Source organism: Balaenoptera ricei, chromosome 2, assembly GCF_028023285.1.
Source record: "Balaenoptera ricei isolate mBalRic1 chromosome 2, mBalRic1.hap2, whole genome shotgun sequence".
Lineage (NCBI taxonomy): Eukaryota > Metazoa > Chordata > Mammalia > Artiodactyla > Balaenopteridae > Balaenoptera > Balaenoptera ricei.
Genome location: NC_082640.1, coordinates 144,377,489 through 144,389,548, shown reverse-complemented (window position 1 = coordinate 144,389,548; position 12,060 = coordinate 144,377,489). Strand labels below are relative to the sequence as shown.

Below are 12,060 nucleotides of genomic sequence, written 5' to 3'. Positions count from 1 at the left end.
ATGAAGGCCATTATTAAAAAGTCAAAGAGAGCAGTCTATATTTTTTCTTTTCTCTTTAAAAATCACAGCTTTTGCCTAAGTAACTAAATTTAAACGTTCTACATGGGAGCCTAAATAAAATCTTGAATTTTTTTTAAGCTTAGAGCTTTAAAATAGTATGTAAAAATATTCATTTTCCCATTTCTGGGAAAATTATATTATCAAAAATTATTTGGGAAGACACACTTTGTGCAATTTTAATGTAACAAATAGAAAATTAAATATAATTTTGCACTGCAACTGACTTTGACAATGAATAAGCTATATTTTACCTCACAATATGAGTGTTGAGTTTTTATTTCTGCTTCTTGTACTGATTGAATAGTCTTTTTTATTTTGAGGGAGTCTAATATTTAAAGGAATAGGTGGATATCCTCTAGTTTTACATTTAGATTATATTCCATGAAAAAATAACTACAGTAGAATTTAGAAATCCAGAGGGGTGAATGCCAGCAGCCGGGCTAATTTTAATTCATATGCTTATTGATGTTATGCAGTTCCTAAGATTTTGGGAAGGCTTAAAGTAAGCCAACATTAAGAAATAGATGTCGGTGTGCCAACAGTTGGGACTGGACTGTGCACCATAAGAATATGTATTGCCTGGCACACTAGGAAACGTTTTGCTACTGGTGTCATGTTTAAATGAGCAAAACATTTATTTCAGCTAAAATTTAGATCAAGGTTCTGCAAACTTTTCTGTAAAAAGCAAAACAGTATATATTTTAGACTTTGTAAGCCATATGGTCTCTGCTGCAACTACTTATCTCTGTCACTGTGGTGGAAAAGCATCCATAGACAATACGTAAATAAACGAGCGTGGTTGTATTCCAATAAAACTTTACAAAAATTTTAATAAATAAAAAAGTTTTAAATAAGTAAAAATTTACAAAACAGGAGGCAGGCCAGATTTGGCCCACAGGCCATAGTTTGCTGATACCTGGCTTAGATGATCGTTTGTCAATTTCCAAAATTGAAGAAGGCTTTTTTTTTTTTTTGTATCTCCTCCTACCATGAAAATTTTAACAACCCTTGTAATCCATCTCTTCTTCAATTTAATACCTTTAATTTTATGTCTATGAATAGTTTAGACTCATTTCAGCAGCCCTGTAAAAATGTACTAGCTTTGGTATTGTAATGTTTGGAAATGTATATAAAAGTTTTGCTCTAGCTCATTAGAAATCTTCCAAATGCTGACACAGCACTAGGCAAGCAGTGCTCCTTTCTCAAGGCTGAATTTCATCTCCAAAAACCCCACCTTTAAGCTTCTAAGTTTTATTAATTCCAACCTCTTCCTTTTGTTTCCCCAGCCCTCCTAGCAGTAGTGGTAGCTGCTTCCTGCAATTGCTAGGTCTGTGAGAGCAGGTAGTTATCTTGTTTTAAACTGTTTAGTTACCAAGTTGATAATTTTGTACAGCTAAATTTAAATTTTGTATAGCTTTGAATTAAATTCTCTCTGTTCAAATACTGATGTGGTTTTGTCTCCTGAGTGGACCCTAACTGATACATATCCTGAAATGAAACTCAATTCAGTTATTGGAAAATTATTAAATATTTTTGGAACAACTTGGGTATGTGAATCTACTTTTTCTTTTTCTTTTTTTTTTTTTTGGCTTTGTTGGGTCTTAGTTGCCTTGCGGCATGTGGGATCTTCCTTGAGGCACGCGGGATCTTTCGTTGCGGAGCACAGGCTCTTCGTTGCAGCATGCGGGCTTCTATCTAGTTGCGGCGCACAGGCTCCAGGGCACATGGGCTCTATAATTTGCGGCATGCAGGCTCTCTAGTTAAGGCGCTCGGACAGTAGTTGTGGTGCGCTGGCTTAGTTGCCCCGAGGCATGTGGAATCTTAATTCCCCGACCAGGGATGGAACCTGCCTCCCCTGCATTGGAAGGCGGATTCTTTACCGCTGGACCACCGGGGAAGTCCCTGAATCTACTTTTTTAACTGTAAATTTTGTAAAATCTAAATACAGATCAAATATTTCCAATTAAATTAGTGTCAAATTGAGATGCGCTGGAAGTATAAAAAGAATGTAAAATATCTCCTTATTAATTTTTAATAATGATTACATGTCAAAATAATAAAATTTTGAATATATTAGGCTAAATAAAGTATACTTTTAAAATTGCTTTCACCTGTTTCTTTTTACGTCTCTAAATGTGCCTATTAGAAAATTCTAAATTACATGTTTGGCTCTTATGATATTGCAATTGGACAGTGCTGTTCTATGTATTTTTTCTACATTTTTATCACGTTTTACATGAGGATGAGAATCCAAGGGAGGGCAGAAGGACTGCCAGAAGACTGAGGGAGGACAAAAGGGAAAATTTTAATCTTCATTTTTAAATATACCTCAAGGTCACAATGCTTGAGCTTGGTTTTCAAGACTAAATTACATTTCAACATATTGTAGGGGGCCATCCAAATTTTCCTTTTGTGCAATAATTTAGTTCTATTCTATATTGTCTGTAACATCTGGTCCATTGGCTAGAGTCACCTTAAATATTTTTCAATTAAATAGATTGATTTCTCCAACAGGATTTGACGGTGTAAGCCTTTTTTTAAAAAACATTAATTAATTAATTAATTTATTTTTGGCTGCATTGGGTCTTCCTTGCTGCACGAGGGCTTTCTCCAGTTGCGGTGAGCGGGGGCTGCTCTTCGTTGCAGTGCGCAGGCTTCTCATTGCAGTGGCTTCTCTTGCTGCGGAGCATGGGCTCCAGGCGCGCGGGCTTCAGTACTTGTGGCGCGTGAGCTCTAGAGCGCAGGCTCAGTAGTTGTGGCGCACGGGCTTAGTTGCTCCGTGGCATGTGGGATCTTCCCAGACCAGGGCTCGAACCCGTGTCCGCTGCATTGGCAGGCAGACTCTCAACCACTGCGCCACCAGGGAAGTCCCTGTATAAATCTTTGGCAAAATATATTTTTTGGTTCAACATTTTTAGAAAGTATATCCTGGTTTGTTAAAAAATAAATAAATAACTTGCCTTTTCGTTCCATTTAAAACTAAAATGTTATATTGAACTTTTAACATAACAAACCCAAATGCATAAATGGCAATAAGTATTGTGACTTTGTTGGATTCATTAATATTCATTTAACAAGAGAAACGAATTTAAAGTTTTAAGTAGGATTTCAATAGCTTTCGGACATGTAAATCAGTGGTGGCAATAGATTTAGAGCGCCAAATGCTAACTCACAAGTGAAGGATTTGGCCCTGAAAATGGGGCTATAACTAAAACTCAGCATTTTCTCGGAGAACTTGGAACTGAGATCTAGTCTTTGGGGGCCAAACCAATAGGACTGAACTCTATCTTTAAGACGTATTAGCCCTCAACCTTCGTTCTTTTGGGAACTGCTCCTTCTCGCTCCTGTATGGTTCTGGTGGCAGGGTTGCCAGATAAAATACAGAACACCCAGCTAAGTTTGAATTTCAGAAAAACAATAAATAAATGGGCCAACCCTATCTGCCAACCAGAATGTCCATCTACTTCTGGTTTCATAGGCGGGCATGTGACCCAGGGCTGGCTGGTCACAGTATCCCTATCCCCCTGTTCACACTGATTGGTCTAACGCATAAATATTGTCCCAAGTAGGGCCAATCAGAGCCTTTCCATGTGATTTGATATAAGGATTCTTGGAGAGAGATGGCCTCTTTTCCTTTTGAACTGCAGGCTACAAGGATTTGAGCCGGGTGGCCAGCAGCCATTTTTTCCCTGCCATTTGGAGAGAGCCTGTGTATGGTAGACGAAAAGAATGCTAAATACAAAGAGCCAGGAGATGAAGACAGAGGGAAAGTACTCTGACCATTTCTTCTGTTTGGGGGTATGCCTCGTGTTTTGTGCCTAGGTTTGGTAGTGATTAAGTGCTCTTCCCTTAGCGATATAGACAAACCCGATTGCCAGTTCTTACCCTACAACACACATGAAATAAAGCCAACATCTTGACCATAATGCCACTATAAAACATGTATTTTCTTATGTGTTTGGCATCATTTCTCTAGAGTTTTACTGGGCAGGGTGGTGTTGTCTGGGTGTGATATATCTCAGGGCATTTATTCTTTGATAATAAATCTATGGTGTCGCTACCATGAACACTTAGAAGGCAGAGACTGCGAGTTTCCCTTCCTTCAAAGAGCACTTATAAGAATGCAGTGTAAATGCATAGTTTTTAAATGTCCTACTCTAACTCAATTACCATTCCATTCATTTTCTAAGACAGTCCTGTCATAGATAGTACTTGCAAACATTAATCTGTGGGCGGCTTCTATTTCTAGAATCCCGAAGCCATAATGCTACTAATGCTGCCCTCAGAGAAAGGAGTGGCCCCCTAACTCCAGCTTGAATTCCGCAATCCATGGAAGTGCAGGGCAACAGGGCAGGACTGGCTGCTTAATCGGTGGAACCGAATGCAAAAAATATGTGTGTGTGTGTGTGTGTGTGTGTGTGTGTGTGTGTAATGCTTAAGAACTTCAAGATGGCAACAGAAGAGCAATAAACCAAGCTTGGGGCCTGTCTAAGCGTGAGGTCCTGTGTAATTGCACAGGTCACAGACCCTGAAGCCAGCCCTACCTGAGAGTCATAGTTAATCTCTTGATGCCTTAAGTTCCTTATCTGTAGAATGAGAGGCAATACTGGCTTTTTAGTGTAACAAATATTAAATGAGTTATTTGTGAAATTTGTGACGCTCCACACGGTGGGCTCTCGGTAAACAGAGTAACCACCACCTGACTGCACTGTACGTGGTAGCCAGGAGTGAGAGGTCTGGACTCAGCCGGACATGGACTCAAAGCCTGGCTCTACCACTTTTTGGGGCCAATTACCTAATGTCTCTAAAGCTCCAATTCCTCTCCTATAAAGAGTAGTCAATGCATCTACTCCTGAAAGATTATTTTGAGGACTAGAAGAAATACTACATTCAAAGCATTTAGCATAATTCCTGGCACATGGGGCCACTGAATGCTAGCTACTTGGCTATGTGCCAGGCCCGTTGCTAAGTGTTTTACACCTACTGACTCACTGAATCCTTAAAACACCTGGAAATTCAGATGTCATTACTTTCAGTAAATTGAAACTAGGGAGGTTAAGTGCCTTTCTGACTGTCACATTGTTACTATGTAGTGGGGCCATAACTGAGACCCCAGGTCTCTCTGATTCCAAAACCTCTCTGCCTCATCCCCTGTGCAGATTGTTTTTAGCTGTACAGTTTTCCCTTTCCCCATTCATTCCCGAATCCTAATGTCTGTCTGCCTCCCTGTAACTGCCAGTGGCTAGGGATGATGTAGCACACCTAAGGAAGTTTTTAAAAATCGATATATTTGAATGGAAATTAGAAGATTCCTCTCCATGCATCTGTCTGTCTGTCCTAGTATCTGCCTATCTATCTTATGAAAAGCAAAGAAGTGCTGGCCACAAAAGCAATGACAGAGTTAATGAGACCTGAACTCTTGAAGACTGGTTTGAGATTTAAAGCTGTTTATCAAACTTCAGCCAGAGCTGGGTTTGTTTACCCTAATTATATGTCCTTCCTTTGGGTGTTTCTGAAACAGTACTCTGAAGGGCCTTTTACGTTGTTTTTCTTTTCACTGAGCAATTATCATTTTTCTTTTGAATGGACGCTGCTAGTTTCTTATGCAAGACTGAGGTAACACTACTCACACCCCTGTGTCAGCCGCAGCACAAAAGCAGTTAAAATTGCACTAAAGCTAGGATCAGTCTCTGCTTGTTCAGTCCTTGTTTTCTAACGATCAGGGTGGTGTTGTTTTATTTTGCTTTCCTCCTGGTGCTGGAATTTGGCCTTAAGTTCTAAGCCTGCAGAAAGTAGGGTGGTGGGAGGATGCTTGGGCTTTGCCATCTCTGGAACACTGAAAGTGCTTCTGTAGCCCTGAAAATGAACTCTAAGGCTGCTTCGAAGTATCTGATCATCTACAGATGCTCAGTACTTTCCAGGACTTTTTCTAGATCAGAATTTTTCTTTTGCTGTGAAACAGGTTAAAATATAAGGTGACAGCATGTCACCTTTAATATTTTTAATTAATTAAAGAGCAAGACGGGCTTCCCTGGTGGCGCAGTGGTTGAGAGTCTGCCTGCCAATGCAGGGGACACGGGTTCGAGCCCTGGTCTGGGAAGATCCCACGTGCCGCGGAGCACCTAGGTCCGTGAGCCACAACTACTGAGCCTGCGCGTCTGGAGCCTGTGCTCCGCAACGAGAGGGGCCACGATAGTGAGAGGCCCGCGCACCGCGATGAAGAGTGGCCCCCGCTTGCCGCAACTGGAGAAAAGCCCTCGCACAGAAACGAAGACCCAACACAGCCAAAAATAAATAAATAAATAATAAAAATTAAAATTAAAAAAAAAAAAAAAAAGAACAGCCTTTGTTTTAAAAAAAAAAAAAAAAAAAGAGCAAGCCTTTTTATTAAATGCCTGCTGTAAGCCTGCACTGTACTAGGATTGGAGACAAGCCTATGACAAAATGTATCATTGCTAAATTAAACAGATTTTAAACTACGCAATGTTACCTTTGTCCATTTCACTCTTTTCCCTTTCAGCGCTTCTTGCTTCCTTCCTCTCTTATACAGCTTTTCTTCCTCCTGACATCCTCCAAAGCATAAATTCTGAGAGATGTTGACAGGTGATTGCGTTTAATAGCCACAGTTCAGAAAGTTTAGAAAAAGCTATGTTAATAGCTTTTATTGAGTGCTTCTATGTACTGGTCAGGTGTTAGGTGCTTTATATTCTTCATTTAATACCTCATTTAATTCTCGCAATAAATCTGTAAGATAGGGGCTACTATTATCCTACTATTATATTTGTCTAAGTCACACAACAGATAGGAGGCAGAGTCGTTATGCTAAACCAGACAGTTTCCTTAATGGGTATGCCTTACTCACCTCCACCAAACGCAGCATAATTAGTTTTCTTTACTGCACAACTTCTCAGAGGTTTTAGAATGCTGCAGTACCCTGTCAATCTCCAAGATGAGAATATAGTTTACTGTGGCTCCCTATTTATTTGTCTCCCTCTCCTTTTCTTTTATGGGGGATAATGAGAGGTCAGAATTCTGCAGAACACAGTTTGGGAAATATTGGCCCAAACATTTATATTTTAATTAAGAACTTGGAAGGCCAAAACGACTTCAGGGACAATTCTAATAGTATTTTAGAGATCCACAAAATAAGGAAGAGAGATGAGTGACTATGAGGCCTTTTAGTTGCCCCTGAAATCACTATGTTTGCATGCTCAATAGTTCTTACTTATAAAACTGGTTTTTTGAATGCTGTTTTTCTGTTGTTAAAGACAATAAACATAACAAGGTTACTCTTAGATGAGTTAAGTTGGATGGTAGAAAACATTTAAAAGGTTCGAAAGTGAAAAATGGTCAGTCATAATCATGAATTTCAACCAAGTTGCTTAGTCCCTACTCTGTCAAACACTGTGCTGTTCTGGGCCATCTCTGGAGTCAAATTAAGATACTGAGGCTGCCCTCAAGCCCAGAAAGAGATGCTGTTCTCAAAGCACTTTTGTTTGCAGGAAACATAAGCCCACTCAAGCCAGTACAAATAAAGGGCTGTCTACTGTAAAGATCCAGTTCTCACAGAATCCAAGGATAGGAAATAAAACTGAGTTTTATTTAAAAATAAAAAATTATTTGCAAACAAAAGCAGTATTTTAGCTCCTGAAAGGACCTCAGGAATGAAGCCTTTTCTGTCTCTCCTGGGGCTGCAGGATCTCTTGCCTTTATTTCTCTTTGGCATCTTCTCCATTTGCCTGCTCCTCCCTATTGATTCATTGGCAGTGTTTATTCATCTCACACGTGGCAAAACATGGCCACCATGCCCGTGTCCGCATGGCTTTCCAGTGCTGGCAGTTACTCTTTTCAGCTCTTGATTCAAATTCACAAGATTAAAAATTTGACTGGCTCCCCTTGGTTAGATGTCTTACCCTGGTCATGAGTTGTGGCCATGGGGTAGGCTCATGTAACTTGTGGCCTCTCCAAGCAGGCACCATGCCAGGAGAAGTAATGATACATCTATCTTCTACAAGTACTTAAAGAATCAAGCAGTAAGACTGAGAAATTTTGAACAATAAGTCTAATCTCTTTTTCTCATTTCATTATCTTTTTATGGGTCTTCATAGGACCATTTTAGTACATCTAGAGTACATTTAAAAGAATAGTACCTCTATTCTTTTAAAAGAAATTAAAAGAATAGTACATCTATTCTTTTAAAAGAAAGATTAAGAGTTCATAAAATTAGCATTTACTTATCACTCTGGGACCTTCAAGGCAATTCTTCTCCCTAGATTCAAAGTTTGTTTAGGATATATATATATATATATATATATATATCTATACTGTGGAGTTGAGTCCAATCCTTAACTAGATCATGGATGAGTCTCTTTGGAGTCCTCCACTAAAGGCTTAGAAATCTAGAGTATTGGAAGGAACTTAAGAAATGTCAGACTGAATCATTCTTCTAAGAACCATATCTTTAAGGATGGTTGTATGACAAGGTGTTTTCCAGAAGTTGTTGGTAAAGGTTCAGGGAGGTCAAAAGGACTAGGCAGCCTGGGACTGCCTAAAGGCTCCCAGAATGGGAGGGGTGAGAGCAGCAACCTAAGCCTAGTTGTAACCAACTGGTCTACCCCATATTCCTATGTGATATGAGGGGAGTAAAGGCTGAGTGAATTAATTTTTGATAAATTTTGGCTGTCCTTCTTTTTCACTAATGTAATACAAATCACTATTAGCAAAACATTAGTAGAGAAGTAGGTAGCATTTTACTGCTGAATAACATCTTTGATCCTAGTTCTTTTGCGATATCCAGGGCATCACTCTGAAGTGGAAAATGAACAAACCACAGTAAGACTTTGTTTTAGCTTTCTGGAGGGGAGAGTGATCTTCATAATAGTTCTATTTGAAATGGACTTAAAAACTTTCCTCCATTGGGAAAGAATTCGTTCCTGCTCAGCCTTGGGTGGAGTTGATAAGCTAAGAGAAAGAAGCCTGGCATTGTATGGAATATGTAGGGCAAAGGGACAGTGGAAGCATAGAAAGAGCAGCAGTAACAGAGGACATTTTTTGCTGTTAAGGCAGCAAACTTCTGTACTATAACTGGACATGGCACAGTTCACAGAGGGAGTCAGTGAAGCCCTGCGACCTCTAGACAACTACAGGATGTACCTCAGCTGAAGATGTCCACTGCTCACCTAGGACAGCATGGGACCTTAGAAGAGGACAACTCAGGTCAGGACAGAAAAGGACAAAGCAGAAAAGAGCAGAAAAACATTGGAACAGGACATAGTTATCTGTGGCTATAGATCCACTCTCTAGGAAAGGAGAATTTGTATTGAAATAAGACCATTGTACATCTAAGTTAATTGTGAGTAATTCTGAATATATAAATTCCTCGAAGGTATAATTCAGATATTTTCCGAAAGTTTATTTGTAAAAGAGCCTCATTCAGATTTTGTTGCAGTATGACATCTGGACTGGGGAAAACCTTAATTGTGCCCACTCAGGCACAGCTTAAATAGAGCATCCTATCAGAAATGAAATTATAATGCAAACTACTCTGCCCAGGACTGATTTGTGAATATTGCACTTTATCTTCTTAATGTTGATAAATGTTATAAATTCATTTTTGTTAATTAAACCTCTTAATATTAAAAATATGCAAACTACTATCCTGATTAGAGGAGGGGCTCTAGAGTTATAGAGCACACTGCTATATAGATATCAAATCCTTACTACCAAAAGATGACAAGGTGACAAGGATGCTACAAAAAAAAAAAAAGGAAAATAACAGATCAAGATCCCGCTTAAACATAAACGATAATTCTTAATACAATATTAGTAAATAATATTCAACAATATTTTTTAAAAATTAATACATTATGACCAAGGAGGGTTTATCCTAGAACTAACTACAAGGTAGTTTTAATATATAAAATCAATCATATAAGCACAATCAATATATTAATACAATAAAAAAGAAAAACCATATAATAACTTCTATGGAGTCAGAAAAACTTTTGACATGATTTAACATCAATTTATAATTAAAAAAAAAACTGTCATCAAAATAAGAAAAAGATTGGAAACATTGCACAGATGCTTGCTCTCACCACTCTATTCAATGTTGTACTGGGGTTGGGGTTCTAGCCGTTGTAATAAGGCAAGACAAATAAATAAAAGTCATAAATATTGGGTAGAGAAAAATAAAATCATTTGTTTCTGAAGACATGACTATAGAGAAAATCCTAAAGAATCTAAAACACAATTACTAGAACTAATAAGTAAAGTTAGTAAGATCATAAGATACAAGGTTAGTATAACAAAATCAGTTATATATTTATGTACCAGCCACAAGCAATTGGAAAATTAAATTTTAAAAACAAATGCCATTTACAGTAGTGTCCAAAAACAAAATCTACTCACAAATAAAATCATCAGAAGATGTGTGCAAGACCTCTACACTAAAAACTGCTGAACATTACCAGGAAAAAAAATTTTAAGTCCTAAATAAATGGAAACATTCTATTGTCATGAATTGAAAGACTTAGTAACTTAGTATTCTTAGGATGTCAGTTATCCACAAATTGATTAGTAGACTGAATACTGAAAATACTGACCAAAATCTCAGTAGGCAATCATAGAAATTGGCAAGCTGCTGTTGAAATGTATAACAAAATGCAAGTGTCTTGGAATAACCAGTGCAATTTTTTTTAAAAAACAAAATGAGAAGATATCACTACCTGATTTCAACTTACTATAAAATTATAAAAATCAATTCAGTGTTGATGAAAGGATACATACATAGATCAACAGAACAGAGAGTCAGAAATAGACCCACACACATATATAGTTAATTGATGTTTCAACAAAGGTGCCAGGAAAATTCAACAAGGAAAGGAAAAGTCTTTTTCAACAAATGGTGCTGGAATAATTGGATATCTTATGGGGGAAAAAACACAGACTTTTATCTTACATCATACACTAAAATTAACCCAAAATGGGTCACAGACTTAAAGGCAAAAACATAAAACTTCTAAAACAATGTACAAAAGAAAAAAATCTTTGAAAACTTGGAATAGGCAAATATTCCTTAGATAGGCACAAAAAGGCACACTCCATAAAACAGAGAATTGATAAATTGAACTTTATCAAAATTAAAACCTTTTGTTCAAAGTACACCATTAAATAAACAAAGAGGCAAGTCACAGAATGGGAGAAAATGTTTGATAGATAGATGAATATTGATAGATGATAGATAGATAGGTAGATAGATAGATCTGTCAAAAGATTGTATCCAGCATACACAAAGAACCCTTCCAAGTCAATAAAAAAAGAAATGTTTTTTAAATGAGCAAAAATTTGAACAAACACATCACAAAACAAGATATAAGAATGGTAAATACGCATATCATTCATCACAAGGAAATGCAAATTAAAACCACAAATGAGATACTACTACATATTCATTAGAGCAGCTAAAATTAAAAAGACTGACAATATCAAGTGTTGAAGAGGATATGAGACAACTGGAACTCTCATACACTACTGGCGGGAATGAAAATTGTACAATCACTTTGGAAAACTTTGGGGCAGTTTATTTAAAAGTTAAGCATACACCTACCAAACGACCAAGTGATTCCACTACTAGGTATTTACCTAAAAGTAATGAAAACATATGTCCATACAAAGACTTTTATGTGGATGTTCATTGCATCTTTATTCACAGTAGCCAAAAACTGGAAACAATCCAAATGTCCATTAATTGGGGAACAGAAAAACAAAATGTGGTCTATCTAGAGAACTCTAACTCAGTAATAAAAAGAAATGAGCTACTGACAAGCATGGCAAGGTGGATGAATCTCAAAATTCTTATGCTGAGTCAAAAAAGCCAGATCCAAAAATGTTTATAAGGTATGATTCCATTTAAATAAAATTCCAGAAAATGCAAAGTGTGTTCTATTGACACAAATCCCATCAGTAGTTGTGTCCAGTAGTTGCCCAGGGCCAGGGGTG

General features: G+C 37.7%; 1 long non-coding RNA gene across 1 annotated transcript in view; it reads left to right on the top strand.

Moving 5' to 3' along the window:
• The window catches only part of LOC132360644 (uncharacterized), a 41,595-nt gene that overhangs the window by 22,063 nt on the left and 7,472 nt on the right, over nt 1-12,060 (top strand). The gene's annotated exons all lie outside the window — the stretch shown is intronic.